General features: G+C 41.3%; 1 pseudogene; it reads left to right on the top strand.

Moving 5' to 3' along the window:
* The first annotated feature begins 15001 nt into the window (after positions 1 to 15001).
* Positions 15002 to 15127, top strand: LOC138832673 (small nucleolar RNA SNORA70; annotated as a pseudogene).
* The last annotated feature ends 3996 nt before the right edge of the window (positions 15128 to 19123 follow it).

Here is a 19123-nt window from a genome sequence, read left to right as displayed (position 1 = left end):
CAGATGGGACTGACTGACAAACAAACAGGAAACAGCACAGCTGCATTGGATTCAGTATTGGACTCATAGGACAGAGCTGAGATCAAAGGAAGATTTCAACTTTGAAAAAAGAAAATCTCTCATGCTGGGTGCCTGTGGCTCATGCCTTTAATCCTAACTACTCAGGAGGCTGAGAGCTGAGGATTAAGGTTCAAAGCTAGCCCGGACAGGAGAGTCCCTGTGATACTCTTATCTCCAGTTAAACACCAGAAATCCAGAAGTCGTGCTGCAGCTCAAGTGATAAGGGCACTCACCTCTGGGCACCCCAGGCCCAGAGTTCAAGCCCAAGACCAACCAAACAAAACAAAAAGATCTCTTATCCCAAGTGCCCATATATACGAGGTCATCTCTGTAGAAGGCAGCCCATCCCCACCTCAACTTGCTGAAGCAAACTGGGGTGAGGCTGTAGCTCAGTGGTAGAGCACTTGGCCAGCATGTATAAAGCCCTGGGTTTCAGCCACAGTACAACCAAAAGAAAAATAGAAGTGTGGGGCAGAATATACAGAAAACAGAAAGCTATACAGGGGAGATGAAAACTTAAATCAAAAGTGATTAGTATTATCCTTGGACATGTAAAAGATTATAGAATAATGAAACTCAAATAGAAAGCTGCCTTAATAACAAGGATGGAAAATGGCAGATTGATAACAATTAGAAGATTAAATTCGCGGGACTGGGAAGGTGGCTCAGTGGTAGAGCACTTGCCTTGCATGCCTGAGGCCCTGGGTTCGATTCCTCAGCACCACATAAGCAAAAAGAAAAAAGCCAGAAGTGGCGCTGTGGCACAAGTGGTAGAGCACTAGCTTTGAGCTGAAGAGTTGAGGGACAGCGCCCAGGCCCAGAGTTCAGGCCCCAGGACCGGAACCAAAAAAAAAAAAAAAAAAAGAAGAAGATTAAATTTGCCCACAGATTGGGAGAAGATCTTCACTAGCCATACAACGGACAAGGGTCTCATATCTAAAATATACTTGGAACTCAAAAAATAATCCCCCAACAACAAATCCTCAAAGAAACAACTGCCCAATAAATAAGTGGGCTAAAGACTTGAAGAGAAACTTCTCTGAAGAAGAAAGAAGGATGGCCAATAGACACATGAAGAAATGCTCAACCTCCCTAGCCATAAAAGAAATGCAAATCAAAACAACATTGAGTTACCACCTCACTCCAGTTAGAATGGCTATAATCAAGAACTCTAACAACAACAGATGCTGGAGGGGATGTGGACAGAAGGGAACCTTACTTCATTGTTGGTGGGAGTGTAAACTTGTACAACCACTTTGGAAAGCAGTATGGAGGTTCCTGAAAAGACTTCACATAGAGCTCCCCTATGACCCAGCAATCCCACTTTTGGGCATTTACCCAAATGTTTACAAACAAGACCACACTAAAGCTACCAGCACAACTATGTTTATTGCAGCATTATTTACCATCACTAAGATATGGAACCAACCCAGATGCCCCTCAGTAGATGAATGGATCAAGAAAATGTGGTATATATACACAATGGAATTCTATGCCTCCATCAGAAAGAATGACATTTCCCCATTTGTTAGGAAATGGAAAGGCTTGGAAAAAATTATATTAAGTGAAGTAAGCCAAGCCCAAAGAAACATAGGTCCTATGGTTTCCCTTATTTGCAATATCTAGTATATGTATGAGTCAAGCAGAAAAGGTCAGATAATGTGATGTTAGGAAAATGAACCCTTAGATACGTATTTAAATGTTTTTTTCTTTCATGCATTTGTTTCTAACTCATTTATAAGATTATTTCTTTGTTGCTTTGTATGTCCCTCCCCCACAGTATAACCCCTGCTTCCACTATATTTGATGTCAGTATAATTTGTGGAGGTGATGGGGAAAAACAAGTCGTTTAAGGATACAGGTGGACCCGTCGCAACTATGAGAAGTACAAGTTGTCATGTCAAAAACGAACTTTACAATTTTGGTGGGGGGGGGAGGGGATTGAGTGGGGGGATGGGGGGGAGGCTGGGAAGGGATGTGAAGGGTAAACAAAGGAGGAGGCTGCAATGCTGGATAAGAAATGTACTCATTATCTTGCCCATGTAATTGTAACCCCTCTGTACAGTATGTTCACAAAAATAAAAATAAAAAATTTTTAAAAAAAAAAAGATTAAATTCAAGTTAGGAAGTCCAATATCTGTATGGCAAAAATTCCAGAGCAAGAAAATCACAAATATAATAATTCAAAAACACTTCCTGACTAAAGGAGCTTCAGACTGAACAAGCCTACCAAATGCTCAAAGTAATATATGAAAATAGATCTACAAGAAGGCACCAATTTCAGAAGACCTATGAAGATGGAATCACAGAGGGGAAATGTATAGTCATCAAAATGGCATCCGCTTTCTCAGCTACAAGACAATGGAGGAATAGCTTTAAAATTATAAGAGAAAATTACTTCAACCTCAAATTACCTTGCTGCTTACCTTATCAACTAATAATGAGCAAAACAAAGCTATTTTCATATGCAAAGTAACACATCCTTCTTCAATAGCTGCTGGGTAATTTAACACAGGAGAGGGGAGATATGTCGCCAAAGAAATAGGTAAAGATGGAGCTGGGAAGGTGGCTCAGTGGTAGAGTGCTTGCCTTGCATGCATGAGGCCCTGGGTTCGATTCCTCAGCACTACATAAACAGAAAAAGCCAGAAGTGGTGCTGTGGCTCCAGAGGTAGAGCGCTAGCCTTGAGCTGAAGAGCTGAGGACAGTGCAGGCCCAGAGTTCAGGCCCCATGACTGACAAAAAAAAAAAAGAATAGGTAAAGATAAATACTGCATTATTTACCATAGCTAAGATATGGAACCAACCCAGATACCCCTCAGTAGATGAATGGATCAAGAAAATGTGATATATATATATATATATATATATATATATATATATATATATATATATATATAATGGAATTCTATGCCTCCATCAGAAAGAATGACATCACCCCATTTGTTAGGAAATTGAAAGACCTGAAAAATAATATATTAAGTGAAGTAACCCAGGCCCAAAGAAACATAGGTCCCATGGTTCCCTTATTTACAATAACTAGTATAAGTCTAGGACAAGCAGAAAAGGTCAAAAGCTATGTACATTATGACCATGTAAGATGATGTTAAGTGAAATGAACCCCAAAATAAGGACACAACTTGTTTTTTCTTGCTTGCTATTGTTTTTTATGTATTTAAGATGTACTGTGTGATTTTTTTGTTTCTTTTGTATGTTCATTCCCCATGGTATAACCCCTATTTTCACTGTATTTGATGTCAGTGTCCTGCATCTTGCATATACATTTTTCTAATTTGGGGAGGGGAAGGGAAATAACAAAATGCTGAAATACAGATATAGGTTTACCCACTGTAACAATAAGATATACAAGACACTATGTTGAAAATGAACTTTACAACTTGGGATGGGGAGGGAAAGGATGGTAGAGGAAAAGTAAAGGAGGAGGTAACAATGCTTGATAGAAAATGTACTCATTACCTTACTCATGTAACTATAACCCCTCTGTACACTATTTTTACAACAAAAACGTAACAAAAGATAAATGTTCCCTCCCCCACAGTATAACCCCTGCTTTCACTATATTTGATGTCGGTACAATTTGTGGAGGAGAAGGGGAAAAACAAGTCGTTTAAGGATAACTGTGGACCCGTTACAACAATGAGAAATACAAGTTGTCATGTCGAAAACAAACTTTACAACTTTGGTGGGGGGGGAGGGGATTGGGTGGGGGGACGGGGGGGGGGGAGGCTGGGAAGGGATGTGAAGGGTAAACAAAGGAGGAGGCTGCAATGCTGGATAAGAAATGTACTCATTATCTTGCCCATATAATTGTAACCCCTCTGTACAGTATGTTCACAATAAAAAATAAAAATTAAAGAAAAGATAAATGTTGCATACCAAGGTAGGAAGCCCAGATAGACACTCACTAAGGTATCATCAAAATGATAAAAATCAATACTAAGAATGTTAAAGCACATTAGATAGAGATCAAGTATCCACAACGAGGACTAGGGTGAGTTTGGTTTTATTAGTGACAAATACATTTTAAAAATGCATATTTCTAAAAGTCCTAATGATAGAGAACCCAAAAAAGTCCAAGTAGGGGCTGGGAAGGTGGCTCAGTGGTAGAGCGCTTGTCTTGCATGCATGAGGCCCTGGGTTCGATTCCCCAGCACCACATAAGCAAAAAGAAAAAAAAAAAGCCAGAAGTGGTTCTGTGGCTCAAGTGGTAGAGTGCTAGCCTTGAACGGAAGAGCTGAGGGACAGCACCCAGGCCCACAGTTCAGGCCCCACGACCGGACCCAAAAAAAAAAAAAAGTCCAAGAAATACAAATTAGATAATCATGGTATTATATGACTTCTAAGGACTTACAGAATTATCATATTAATCTAATACATATTGCAACATAATTAAATGGAAGAATGAGGGAATAGACAGTCAGAAGGTATATTAAGATGAGAAGGTTTATATAAAACAAAACTAAATCCTGCCATGGCACCAGAGGCTCATGCATATAATTCTAGCTCCTCAGGAGGCTGAGATCTAAAGATAGTGACTCAAAGCCAGCCCACGGAGAAAAGACCTTGAGACTCTTATCTCAAAAAAGTCAGAAGTAGAGGTATGGTTCAAGTGGTAGAGCACCAGCCTTGAGCAGAAAATGCTAAGGGACAACAGTGCCTAGGCCCTGAGTTTAAGCCTCAGTACACACACACACACACACACACACACACACACACACACACACACACACACACACACACACACACACACACACACACACACACACCATCTAGTAGAAAAAAAAGAGTCCTTAGAACAGTAGATGAACTCATAAAGCAATTGCCCAAAGGAAAACATTTGTAATGTAGGTGACATTAAGTTAAAACTTAAACATGCAAAAGGTCTCTTACAAATGTGATGGCTTAAAGGCAATCATTACAAAGAAAATTGGACCAATCAAGTAATCAAAAACCCACTGAAAATAAAATACAAATTGTTAGGAAACATAAGAGGCTCAAAGTTACCATCAGAGACAGAAACAAATATTACAGGCTGGGGAAGGGACTCAAGTGGTAGAATGTAGGCCTAGCAAAAGCAAGGAACTGTAGAACAGAAGGAAAGGAGAAAGAAAAGATGGGCCATGACAAAGGGAGGAAGGGAGGGAGGGAGGGAGGGAGGGAGGGAGGGAAGGAAGGAAGGAAGGAAGGAAGGAAGGAAGGAAGGAAGGAAGGAAGGAAGGAAGAAAGGAAGGAGGGAGGGAGGGAGGGGGGGAGGGAGAGAGGGAGGGAGGGAGGGAGGGAAGGAAGGAAGGAAGGAAGGAAGGAAGGTTATTCTAATAATGTATCCCTTTGTGCCATATTTAGGCAAAAATCTTAAAAAGTTAAAATTCCTATTACCAGTATGGATACAGAGAAACGGTATCCTATATTGCCAGTGAAATATGAAGTATCAATCATTTTAGAAAACCATCTAATGCTATCATTAAAACTGAACGTGTAAATGCCCTTTGAGGTTAGAAAAGGGATTCTTTCCCTTAGAAACAAACTCACCAGTTCATAAGAACATATATGTCAGGACATTTGTGGCAGTATTGCTCCCAGCTGGAGAAATGGATACAAGGGTATAATACATTTTCAATAATTTTGGTACAACCTCACCATTGAATACTATGCTGGTTTTAGAAAGAATGAATTAGATAAATGCTGTGGTTTAAATATGGGTTGTCCTGGGATGAGAAGGTGGCTCAGTGGTAGAGTGCTTGCCTTGCATGCATGAGGCTCTGGATTCAATTCCTCAGCACCACATAAGCAGAAAAACGCAGAAGTGGTGCTGTGGCTCAAGTGGCCTTGAGCTGCAGAACTGAGGGACAGCGCCCAGGCCCAGATTTCAGGCCCCACGACTGACAAAAACAAAAACAAAAACAAAAAAAAAAATAAATATGGGTTGTCCCTTCCATTGTGATGGTACAGGAAGTATATACCCTTTAAGAGATGTGTAGGTCATGAAGCGTCCTAGGTTAGTTACTGTCAGAGCAGGTTACTAGAAAGCAAAGTAACACCTTTTATTTCCTCTTTTCTATATGCACCTCCTTGCCTTCTGCTTTTGCAACGAGTTAGCATGAATCCCTGGCCAGGGACATACTCTTGGTCTTCCCTGCTCTAAAAGTATGAACCAATAGTTGGCAATAGTCTTTCAAAATTGCCCACTCTCAATGATGCTAAATGAAATGAACTCCAAGACATGATCAAGAGGTTTTTCTTTCTTGTTGTTGTTTTTAATGTACTATGTGATTTTCTGTTTCTTTTGTATGTTCTTCCCCCTATGGTATATCCCCTGTTGTCACTGTACTTGATTTTGGTACCCTGGTATTGTATATACATTTATTTGAATTAAGTAAGGGAAGCGGAACAACAGAATAGCAAGACAAAGGACAAGGGGGAACCAACGCAACAGTGATATACACAAGACAGTATGTTGGAAATGATCTGTACAAGTTGGGGTGGCGGGGCGGGGGAGAGGAAAAGTAGAAGAAAATTGAGGGAAGGGGTAACAAGATTGACAAGAAATATACTCATTACTTTACTTATGTAACTGTAACCCCTCTGTACATCACCCTGACAATAAAAAAAATTACCCAGTCTCAGGTATTTTGGTAAGACAACAGAATCAGATTAAGACAATATAAAACAACAATATTAAAGGGGTCTCCAGGAAGCTTGCTGGGGCCTACAAGCAAGCATAGCCAAGTGGCCATAACTTGATCCCAAATACTGGATATACAATTGTGATATTACATATCATAAATAAGTGGATTCAGGGGAATAACAGGTGTACATATAGAGGGGAGGCAATACACTGGAAAGAAAGAAAGCAAGAAAGAAAGGAAAGAAAGAAAGGAAGGAAGGAAGGAAGGAAGGAAGGAAAGAAAGAAAGAAAGAAAGAAAGAAAGAAAGAAAGAAAGAAAGAAAGAAAGAAAGAAAGAAAGAAAGAAAGAAAGAAAGAGGAGAGAGGGAGGGAGGGAGGCAGGAAGGAAGGAAGGGAGGAAGAAGGGAGGGAGGGAGGGAGGGAGGGAGAGAGGGAGGGAGGGAGAGAGGAAGGGAAGGGAAGGGAGGGAGGGAGGAAGAGAGAGAGAGAGAGAGATTTAAATATTGGATATCATTATTGCTGAAGAGTCCCCTAGGCATTAATCCAGACTCTAAGACAAGTTGGGTATCTGATTCTTTTTCATTTGTCCATGAATGTAAAGTGCCATTTCCTTTCGTATGCGAGCAAGAATGCAAGGAACGTTGATTTATTGAATAAAAATGCTGAATTTCAAAAAACAAACATGTATCACACATATTGCTTTGAATTCAAATTGTCATGAAAGCCAGACCATGGTGTGCCCATGAGAGAATTCCTCCATGTTCATGTGTCATGGAAATATAATCTCCACTCTTTGGGGAAACTCTTTCAACTAGGAAATTTTTTTTAACTTTCTCTTCATACACACCCCTAAAAAAATAAATACAACAAGACAAAAAAGGAAAGCATAGAATTAGCCATAATATTACATGGTAGAAAACTGAAGTTATTTTACAGAGTGCTTCCAACTGCCCTCCAAGCTTCTAAATCAAGGAAGAAATCTGTAATAAATGCTGACACAGTTCTCTGAGATTCAAGACCTTCTCAGCTAGCTGCAAATAGCCAACCCCCTCTCTAGTATCCTGAGAAGGGAGCAAGGGTCTAAACACAGCAGGGCCGGGCTGTGCCAAATACCTCTAACCTTTCCCCACATAATCCTGGTGCCTCCCCTCAACTTCTACTTCCCTCCACTCTTCCTGACAGGATGACTTAATTCAAGTTGCGTTTATTTGCACATTTCTAATCACTTCCTAAGATCTTACACACTTTGGATGGCAAACAAAAGTGAACAGAAGATGCCAATGACCCAGTAAATCAAGTTTTATACCTTTCCCAAATCAGAGTCCATTCGCTCTCAATTCAGTCGAGTCAAAACCAAACATTAGCAGGTAGCCTGGCCACTTGATTGCTTCCTCCAGACTCTTAAGTCAGCCTGAGTCATCCATGGGACTGGCTTTGCCCTTTATGAGTCATACCTCCCGTTTGTATACATAGGCATTACTTTCTTTTGTGAACAGATGGATTGGTTATTGCAACCTGAAAAGACACCACTAGCTTTACCTAATACCTGAAAATCCTCCATCTGAAACATTTCCCAGAGCACTAACATTCTGTAGAATATTTGGTGAAGACAGAATAGCATTGTACTAAGTGATAGTCAGTAGTCACAGTGATGAAGAATCGGGACCCTCACCAGATATAGCAGTATACACCTATACTCTTAATATTTGGGAGGTTGAGATAGGAGGATTATTGAGTAAGACCCTATCTCAAAAGAAAACAAAAATCAGGATCTATAGTGAGAACATTTCTGGTATGGCTAACCAGCCATCCCACAGATAAAAATTAAAAGCTCAGGGGGAAAGGGAAAGTTAGAAGCCATGGAAGCTATGGTAAAGCAGGTAAATTCTGGAGGGAAGCTGCTACATGGTAGGGAGTAGTAAAAGGTGAGTCTCCTCTTTTTATTTCTAGCTGTGGTCTGAGTCCTAATTAGCAACTAAAACAGTCTTTCTGTTCTGAAGAAATTGGGAACAATGTTTGGAGCAATCACAACTGCTTGAAGGTAAGGGAGAGTCCTGAAAAGAAAAGAACCAGAAAGAGGAAGTCATAAATCCCAAATAAAAATTCTGCCCAAGCCGGGCACCGGTGGCTCATGCCTGTATTCCTAGCTACTCAGGAGTCTGAGATCTGAGGATCTCGGTTCAAAGCCAGCCCAGGCAAGAAAGTCTGTGAAACTCTTATCTCCAATAAACCACCAGAAAACTGGAAGTGGCGCTGTAGCTCAAGTGGAAAAGTGCTAGCCTTGAGCTGAAGAGTTGAGGGACAGCGCTCAGGCCCAGAGTTCAAGCCCCACAACCAAAAAAAAAAAACAAAAACAAAAACAATTCTGCTCAATTTTTTATCTGACCTTTAACCACTCAGGATAGATTATAAGCAGTCTGTCTAAGGATAAAGAACAATAGAGAGATTTAAGATGCTACTTTAAAAAAAAAGTTTACAGTTTGAAGCAAACAAAGTTAATCACTTGCTTAAAAAAAAATTGAACTTTTTTTTTTTTTGGTTGGTCATGGGGCTTGAACCCTGGGCCTGGGCACTATCCCTCAGCTCTTTAGTTCAGGGCAAGCACTCTACCACTTGAGCCACAGCAACACTTCCAGCTTTCTGGTAGTTAATTGGAAATTAATTAGAGTCTCACAGACTTTCCTGCCTGGGCTGGCTTTGAACCCCAGTCCTCGAATCTCTGCCTCATTAGTAGCTAGGATTACAGGTAGGAGCCACCAGCACCTGGCTCAAACACTTTTTGAAAGAGTACAGCAGAATTTAGGCATGTGACACAGTACTGCAACCCAAGCAGTAGGAAGGCTAAGGCAGGAAGATATTGAGTTTGGGGCCTGGGTTATGTGGTGAGATTCTATTTCAAAATACACACACACACACACACACACACACACACACACACACACACACACACACACACACACACACACACACACACACACACACACACACACACACACACACACACACACACACACCACACTGCAGAATACAGCCTGTACACATAATATTCACAATATCCAGGGAACAGTCCAAATTCTTGGCCTACTAGACAGCAGGATAATATTACCTGTTCTTTAGAATAAAGAAAGTCAGCAAAAGCCAAGCTCACAATAACATATTAGAACTAGCAGAAATTTATTTTTAAATGTGAAGTCTGATTACTCTAAATTGACATAAAAGAACATGCTCATAATGATGAAAATATAATAAATTATATCACATAAATAGATTATTAAAAATAGAACTAAATGGAAATCCTATAACTAAACAAATATATTATTTTAAATTTTTAGTTCACAGTAACCTCTCCGTACAATTACTTAATGTTTAAAAAAAAATGACAAAGTCAAAACAAAGCTTTTAATATATCTGAATGAGCTTGGCAGGAAAATAGAGCAAAAAGTGTTGCCAATAAATCTAAAGAGATAAACAATATCCATTTTGAAACACAAAAATAAAAATTGATACAGCCCGAAGGAAAATATCAAAAGGTCTAACAACACACAATTGGAGTCCTGAAATAGCAGACAAGAAAGGAGGTACAAATTCCTATTTGAAGAAATAATGTCCAAAAATACCCAAATTTAGCAAATGACACACATTTGCTAAAAAAATCAGCAAATCCTAATCATTTTAAATAAAAGAAAGCCTAGACACATTAAAGTCAAATACCAATAAGAGAAAATGTTAAAAGTATGCAAGGAAAAATAATATTCAAAGAAAGAAAGAATGACTGCTGATTCCCATATCACAGACAATGGAAGCCTGAAGGCAATGGACCAAATATCTCGAAAGAGTTGAAGACATGTGTCATGCCAGAATTCTACATCCATGAAAAACATCCCTTGAACATGAAGGAATAGTAAAAAATTTTCATGAAAAAGAAACCTTGTCACCAGCATACTTACTTTACAAGAAATGTGAATGAGGATCCAGGCATGCTGATCTTCACCTATAATCACAGAGTCAGGAGAATCATGACATCAAGGCAAGCTTGGTGCTAAATAGACCCAGCTCAACAAAAGGAAGAGAGGGAGGGAGGGAGAAAACAGAAAGAGAAATGGGAAGAGAGGAAGAAAGGAGAAGGAAAGAAAAAGAGGTGATAAAAGGGGAGGTAAGAGGGAATAAGAGAAAAGGAGGGTCAGCTCTCTGGTGGGCAGGATGTACAGGATTGGCATTAGCTCCTCGCCTGAGTGCGGCATCCTCAGTACAGTGTCTTCCCTATTCTACTTCTGACTGGTGTCATAGAAGAACTTCAGTTGGTGGCTCTGGCCTACAGAAATCAACCACGACTTCAACATGAGGAGCACCAAGTTGCTGGCGCTTTGCCTACCATCACTGCCAAGGCATGATTCGCAACAATAGCTTCTCTAAAGTGGCAGAGTTTTTTGGAGGAAAAAATTTGGCATCCTCACAGGTTTGTGATGTATAAATACAAAAATCAGTGAAACAAAGAATGGCTTGGTAGATAAACACTGCATTTACTGAGTATTCCAGAATTCATCATTATTTTACCCTTTTGTATAAGTAATCCCCAAAGTGGTAGAACATTAGTTTGGAGCACAAAAGCTCATGGACAGTGCCCAGGCCCTGAGTTCAAGCTCTACAAGTGACAAAAAAATCACAACTGTAGCAATCTTTTTCAATAGAAAGATCAATATTACCTCCATGGTACTACTTTTAGAAAAATTGGCAAAGCTCTGTACAGCAACTTTACAATAAAAAAAGAAGAAGAAATTGGCAAAGACTAGTGATGTTCGTTGGGTCTTACAAGACCTTGTTTATGGAGATGAAATGGAAATAGGAAAATTATCACTAGCAAGTAGATGCTGACAATGGAGCTGCAGCCATTTTTTTTGTCAGTCATGGGACTTGAACTCTGGGCCTGGGCGCTGTCCCTCAGCTCTTCAGCTCCAAGGCTAGTGCTCTACCACTTGAGCCACAGCACCACTTCCAGTTTTCTGGTGGTTTATTGGAGATAAGAGTCTCACAGGATTTTCTGCCCAGGCTGGCTTTGAACCGCAATCCTCAGATCTCAGCCCCCTGTGTAGCTAGGATTACAGGTGTGAGCCACCAGGGCCCGGCTTGCAGTCAGTATTTTTGAACATGCCACCAAAAATTCTAAGTCAAATGTTAAGAAGTTCAGGGTTTCCATAGTAATTGCTCAAGAAACTTTTGTGGCTCTTTGGATGGCACATCTTCCTGATTCTAACAGAGACTTGAGCATAATGATTCTCGTGAGCCTATATTATAGATTTTGAAGCCTCTGGAAAGTTCCTATTGTTAAGTTTGGCCTTCTCTCACTCCATACAGAAATTCACTGCTTGATTTTTTACCTTATTACTGAGTATTTCATTTTTTACATATAATCCATCCATTGTAATGCTTGTTGGAATGTTAAGCTTTGTACTGATTTGAAAAGTAGACAAGAAAAGAAAATATTATCAATACCCCTGTGACTCCTTAATTTAAAATATCTTTACAGTCTTTCTGCAAACTTGGCCTGATTGGGGCTTATTTCTCTATGTGTGACCATACAACTCTGTTTATAAAGGAAAATCAATTTTGTACATTTTCATCTTTCTTTATTCCAGTTATCTACATATCGATCTGGGGAATATTTGACATGTTACTCTTCCCAGCTAAGAATTGAGAAAGGATCTTGTAAACTTTTCTACATGGGTTAGCCTCAAACTATGATCCTCTCATTCTCAGCCTCCTGAGTAACTAGAATTACAGTGGAATTGTTGTTAGAATGCTTTTATTTTTAACTTTTATTGTATAGGTGATATACAGAGAGGTTATAGCTATTTAAGTCAGGTAATGAGTACATTTCCTTTTGAACAGTGTCAGCCCCACCCTCATTTTCTCCCAGTTATTTCCCTCCCGAACCCCCAGTTTTGGTGGGTATCACATTGAACCCGCAGATTTCTTTCAATAGTAGTGGCCATTTTCACAGTATTAATTTTGCAGATTCACAAACATTGGATGTCTTTCTATCTTCTAGTGTATTCTACAGTTACATTGTTTGGGTCTTTATAATTTTCATTATATAGATGCTTAACATCTCTGGTTAAGTTAGTACCTAGATGTTTTATTTCATTTCATCATTTTATTTCATTTCATTTGGGTTTGAATGGGATTGTTTCCATGAATTTATTATTCATGTACATAAAAACTGCTGGATTTTATGCTGATGTTGAATCCTGCTACTTTATTGTGTGTGCATAATGATAGTATTTTAAAAGGCAAATGTGCCACTTCTAAAAACTAGACAACTAAAATCAATACTAAAGACTTATCTGTATTTCAACGGAAGACAGGAGGATAATTAATTCACCAAATATTTCTAAAGTTCTTGCCATCTCTTTGACCTACAGGTACCTGTTTTCTACTATCATCTTCCCTGTCTCCTAACGTCACGTTTTTCCATCATAATCTGGGTGGGAGAAGATCACACTGCAGCTCTGTGCTGCTTAGCTGAGTTCTTGCTGTGAGCCGGGCACTGGGGTCTCATTGCCCTGGCAGCAGTAACAAGGGAGACATTAGCAGTCGGATTCCACACAGAAAACAAGGTATGGCCCAAAGTCTCACTGTGCTTACTGACCAAGCTGAACTTGGCTCCTCACCTGCCTGGTGTCAAAGCTGTCCTGCCATGATGCCTTTCCCCGTGTGATGTCAGGTGGAGGAACGTGACACAGAAAGCTGAAAATACCGAGGATTTCCCACGAAGAAGAAATGTAGAGACAATGCAGGAGGAACGTCCTCATCTAGAGCTAGCAAGACGGCATGGCCTCATTCACCTTGGCAGAGAATGACTGAGATTCACTCAGCTTTCTGTCCTTGCCTCCAGCCACAGTGTAGTGTGAGCTGGGGTCCCACTGGTCCCATGATGTATATATCAGGGTACATCCTCCCCCAACCTTTACCCTGAAAGAAATGGAGATGCCAAGGTTCCTCTGGTACAGACAGCTAAGGCTTCACCTTAGCCTGATGAAACGTTAAGTGTCTGGCTAACAGGAGTCCTTGGTCCCCTAGAAACAATCCTACTTTCCTGTTTCAATGCTTCCTTCCTTCCTCAGGTGGTCACAGAGGGCTGCCCAGAGCCTTGTGCAGGTTGCATAACCTCATAGAGCACATAGCGCAATGGCCCCTCATGACATTCTCATCCATTTCCTCCACTGTGAGGTGCCAGCATCCATTTTCCCCACTTCACCCTCAGAGGCTCTGTGCATGCTCATCTGGATCTTACTTACACAGAGATTCTCAGGAAAAACAAGGCAAAGGATCATAGTAGGAGAGGACAGACTTCCGCCTGCATAACTAGAAATACAATTACTGTCCAGTTATGATGAGCCTGTGCTCTGACAAGTCATCCTAAGTCGACAACAACATAAGATGAAAATGTATTTAATACACCTAAGATACTGAGCATCATAGGTTAGTCACACAGCACCTTGCTGCCTGTCAGTTACTCACCCTCATAATCTCATGGCTGAAGGCAATTGTGCCTCATTGCCTCTACCTGTAAGGCAATCTTGATGGAAGATCAGGCTGCACATCACTAGCCTGGGGGGAAAATTAACATTCAGAATTTGATATGAAGTTTCTAGCGAATGTGTACTTGTTTCCCAAGGTTGAGGGGGAAAAAAAATCACACATGAAGCCATTCTAAATATGACAATCTGTACTTGGACTCCTATCACCTTCCTTGTCTACCCAAGATGCAGGGGAAATATCACAGCAAGTCCTGAATGACAGGTGTAGCTTCATAATGCTTTGAAGACACTGTTATAAGGACAATAGGAAAGGATGTTTCTAGAAAAGGGAAAAAAATAAAAACAGGCTTCTATGTCTGGTCTTCCAGGATGATCTTGGTTCATGACGACTATACCAATATCCTGACAGTTTACCATTTGTCCCAGACAAAAGTGATCTAACTTCAATAATAAATTACACAATCACCCTACATGTAAAGCCCAGGTGAGTCTGCCCAGGTGGGACAGAGCCACTCCTTTGAGTAGTTGTCATTGGCAGAGTTACTTGCTTCTCTCTCCTTTGCCCTTCCGCCCTTTCCTAATCCCTTTGCAGTCTATTGGGAAGCCCCACCTAATCAGTGTTAAGATGTTAACTGCTAAACAATCCTTCTTTGGATTTACAGAACCCAGAACATCTGGTGACCTCATAACAACCCTTCCTCAGTCTTTAGTTCTATGCATCAGCAAACAGAAAGCATGAACACCGATGGAAGGTCAACTTGCAGAAAAGCAATGTGTCTGTCTAAAAAGAGCTACAGTGTGCATTGGTGGCACACTGCAGCCTCCTTGGTAATGCAAACCACCTATTGCTTGTCTGTATTGACCTAAGGGCCTCCCAAAGACCAGGGGGCTTTCCAGGGGACATTCATGTCTCTGGTGTCATGCTGTCCCCACTCTCCAGACAGGTATGAAAGACACTTTTAGAAACCCCAGGACATGGTGGCCATTGGCCAATTCATCATGGCCATCAGCTGAAAAACAAAGGATATGTGATTGAGGCTAGTTCTAGGTCCTGGCCACCAGAAATCCTACACCTCATAGAAGTGAATGGTTAATGTAGATATATAAGCATCCTATGCACAAAGGCAGTAAGATCAAACATGTCCCCCAACATAGTCCCCTGGACAAGTGGTGAGCCCACCCACTGTGCTGCTTCCTCTTTAATCATGCCCACCATTAAATCCTACATCTACATCCTGTCAGAGAGAGACAGACAGAGACAGAGACAGACAGAGAGAGAGAGAGAGAGAGAGAGAGAGAGAGAGAGAGAGAGAGAGAGAGAGAGAGAGAGAGAGAGAGAGAGAGAGAGAAACAAAAAAGAGATGGGTACTGATGGCTCAAGCCTGTAATCGTAGCTACTCAGGAGGCTGAGATCTGAGGAATGAAGTTCAAAGCCAGCCCAGACAGGAAAATCCATGAGATTCTTATTTCCAATTAACCACCAGAAAACTGGATGTTGAGTTGTGGCTCAAAGTGATAGATCACTAATCTTGAGCAAAAAAACTTCAAGGACAGTGTCCATATTGAGTTCAACCCCACAACCAATAAAGAAAGAAAGACAGGAAAAGAAAAAGAAACCTTCAGAAGATACTCTAGCTGGAGGTGCATTGCAATGCTCTGAAGAAAAACTAAAAAGGCCGTCTCAGAGAAAAAGAAAAAGAGAAGCACAAGCGCTAGATAAGGAAAATCCTACTCAACATGAAGCCTTCCTGACCTGCTCCTCCTTTTCCTCCCTATAAAAGTCTTTTGTGCCTTCCCAAGATAAAGCTTTGAGACGACTCACAGACCCTCGCAGACCTTAAATAAATTTGATTCCTTCCTCACTCTTGTTTCCTGGACATTGGAGCACCCAAGTAGAACAGACTTTAATTTAGAAACACAAAGAGATCTCTTTAAAAATCAGCATCAGCATACACTATACTGACATATTTCTATACACATACGTAACTGGACACCAGAGACCTAGTCCAAGTTTTGACATGAGATGATCCTGAACACCTGCTTAGCCTGCCAGGTAAAACTTCTACTCTGTTACTGTACTTTCATAATGCTTGTTATAAACTAAAGCCTGGCCTGAAGTGATAAGAGAAGACCTGAGAGGTGTAACAGAGCCACTCCTGTGGGGAGTTGTCCTCAGCAGAGTTTACCCTCGCTTACGGTGCTGTCCTCCCTAATCCTTTTACGTCATCCCCTCTCTTTTTCCCAGCATTCTAAATTCTGGAGAGAAACCCCACCTAGCTGGTTAAGATGGCAACTGCTAAACAATCCTGCAGCCCATTTACATAACCCAGAACATCTGGTGACCTTTGTAGAGCCATCCTCAATCTTTAAGTTCAAAGCATCAACTTACAGAAGTTGATGTGAGCTTGAACTTGCAGAAGAGAACGTTGTCTGTGAAGAGCTACAGAAGCAGCCCCACTGCCGTCCATCATGGGGCTCTGAAAAAAAGAAGAAAAAAGGGACACACACCCTGGATAATGAAGACACTATTCAGCATGGAGCCTTCCAGATCCGCTCCTACCTTCCCTCCCTGTAAATAGCCTTTTGCACCTCTGAGCCCCCAAAGATAAAGCGTTGGGGGTGATAACACTCCCACCTTTTCAGGGCCAGTCCTGATTTCCTCTGATATGGTACAGACAGGCAGAAAGGACACAATAACAGGCAGGAACAAGGGAACCAGTGCACTATATCTGGGTGTAATTTGCCAAACGTCCTGTACTATCGTTGTCCAAGAGCAATGGCTAACTACACTTGAGGCTACTTCTTCATATACTGGCCAATGATCCCAAGCCAAGGACCCTATAATAGTAACTTCCTCAACTCTAGAGATTAACTAGAGGTCTCATTTACATCTTATTAAAGTTACAGTTTCTGTGGCTCAAGTAGAGCATCTACCTAGCAAGTGTAAGTTCCTGAATTCAGACTCCAGTACTGAAGAGGAGGAAAAAAAACAGTAGGGAGGAGAAGATAAAGGGAGATGAAGAGAGGGGAGGAGAAGGGAGGGGAAAGAAGGGAAGAAAAGAAATGAAAGGAAATGCTCTCCCCTTGCCACCCATCTCCCCTGACACCTCCTACTGACTCTCTCTTTGGGAGAAGAAGAAGGAAAAAGAGGAAGAGGAGGAGGAAAGAAAAGGAAGGAAAGAAGGAAGGAAGGAAGGAGAGAAAGAAAGAAAGAAAGAAAGAAAGAAAGAAAGAAAGAGAGAGAGAGAGAAAGAAAAGAAAAGAAAGAAAGGAAGGAAGGAAGGAAGAAAGGAAGGAAGGAAGGAAGGAAGAAAGGAAGGAAGGAAGGAAGGAAGGAAGGAAGGAAGGAAGGAAGGAAGGAAGGAAAGGCAAGGCAAGGCAAGGCAAGGCAAGGAAAGGAAAGGGTTTGGGGCAAAGAGTAATAGAGTGTGAATTTGACAAAGTACAGTATATACAAGAATGTAAATGTGATGAAACCTCTTGTACAATTAATATATGCTAAATAATAGTGACAGCTTTTGTCTTACATGAATTTGTCAAATCCCATTATAACTCATTCTATCTCTTAGCCTTCAATTATCTCTTAGCAATTTAATTTAGAAAAGAGTCCAAAGGAGGCACCACACTGCTCCCCCAACCTCTGCATGAAGTCCAGTTCATTACCTGAAAGAAGTTGCTCATCCCAGTCCAAATTATAAATTACCTCCAATCCACAGACACTCTCACCATCAGCTTCCTTCTACTCCTTACAGAAGAGCCTATCCCAAAGCTTCCGGGTATCCCCTCCCCTCCCCAAGGCCCTGGCTTCTACCTAAGAGTACCACACAGCGGGCCCTGGATGGAGAGTCCTCTTAGCTTGTTGCAGAGGTGCAGCTGAAGGACCAACTTCACCTGGGACTAGTTAGAGACGGAAATTTCCTGCCTGCTCTTCCCCAGACCAGCTGGGTCTAGGTGATCCTTCAGGCCACTGAAGGTTTACAAGTATTGTTCAGACCACAGTCCCTCCAGAGAGGACTCGTTGTGAAAGTAAACCATTAGCTAATGCAGTCTTTCTCTTGCAAACACTGACAACTTTCCTAGTCTCTCTCACTGAGGCTCATCACCTCAATATCCAGAAAAGAAAAAACAAAACAAAACAAAAGCCCTCTCTAGAAGACAGCTTGAAAAAGAAGGGGTTGCACTACATTGCAAATGAACTATACAGCTTGTGGGAAGGGAAGGAGGGAAAAACTAGGAGAGAGCAAGAGAAAAAAAGAAATGTCCAAAAAGAAATGTACTCTTGGGGCTGGGAAGGTGGCTCAGTGGTAGACGCTTGCCTCGCATGCATGAGGCCCTGGGTTCAATTCCTCAGCACCACATAAGCAGAAAAAGCTGGAAGTGGCGCTGTGGCTCAAGTGGTAGAGTGTTGGCCTTGAGCTGAAGAGTTCAGGGACAGTGCCCAGGCCCAGAGTTCAGGCCCCATGACTGACAAAAAAAAAAAAAATCTGCTAAGAAATGTACTCTTTACCTGACTGATGTAACCATAACCCCTCTGTACATCACCTTTATAATAACAATTAAACAAAATTTTAAAGGGGATCTAAAGAGAGAAAACTCATTGGGTACATTAATACTATAGGAGAGGAGGGCAGGAAAGAAGGAAGGAAGAGCCAGCGGCTACAGGAAAGGCTCCTGCTCCTTCTCCATGGACTTCCCCTTTGTCCTGTCCTTGAACATCATCCCAGCAATTCCTCTCTTGGTTTTTCCACATGACTAAACCCCACGGGTCCTGTCTAATCACACCAGCAGCCACCAGGCTGCCTGGCCTCAGTTCTTCCAGCTCACAAGGAACCCAGTGGGGTCTGAAGACCAGGGCTCACCACCCACCCACCCACCCACCT

Source organism: Dipodomys merriami, unplaced genomic scaffold, assembly GCF_024711535.1.
Source record: "Dipodomys merriami isolate MVZ:Mamm:240054 unplaced genomic scaffold, mDipMer1.0.p SCAF_2, whole genome shotgun sequence".
Lineage (NCBI taxonomy): Eukaryota > Metazoa > Chordata > Mammalia > Rodentia > Heteromyidae > Dipodomys > Dipodomys merriami.
Note: the sequence above shows the minus strand (reverse complement) of the source record. Positions and strands in the feature narration are given on the sequence as shown.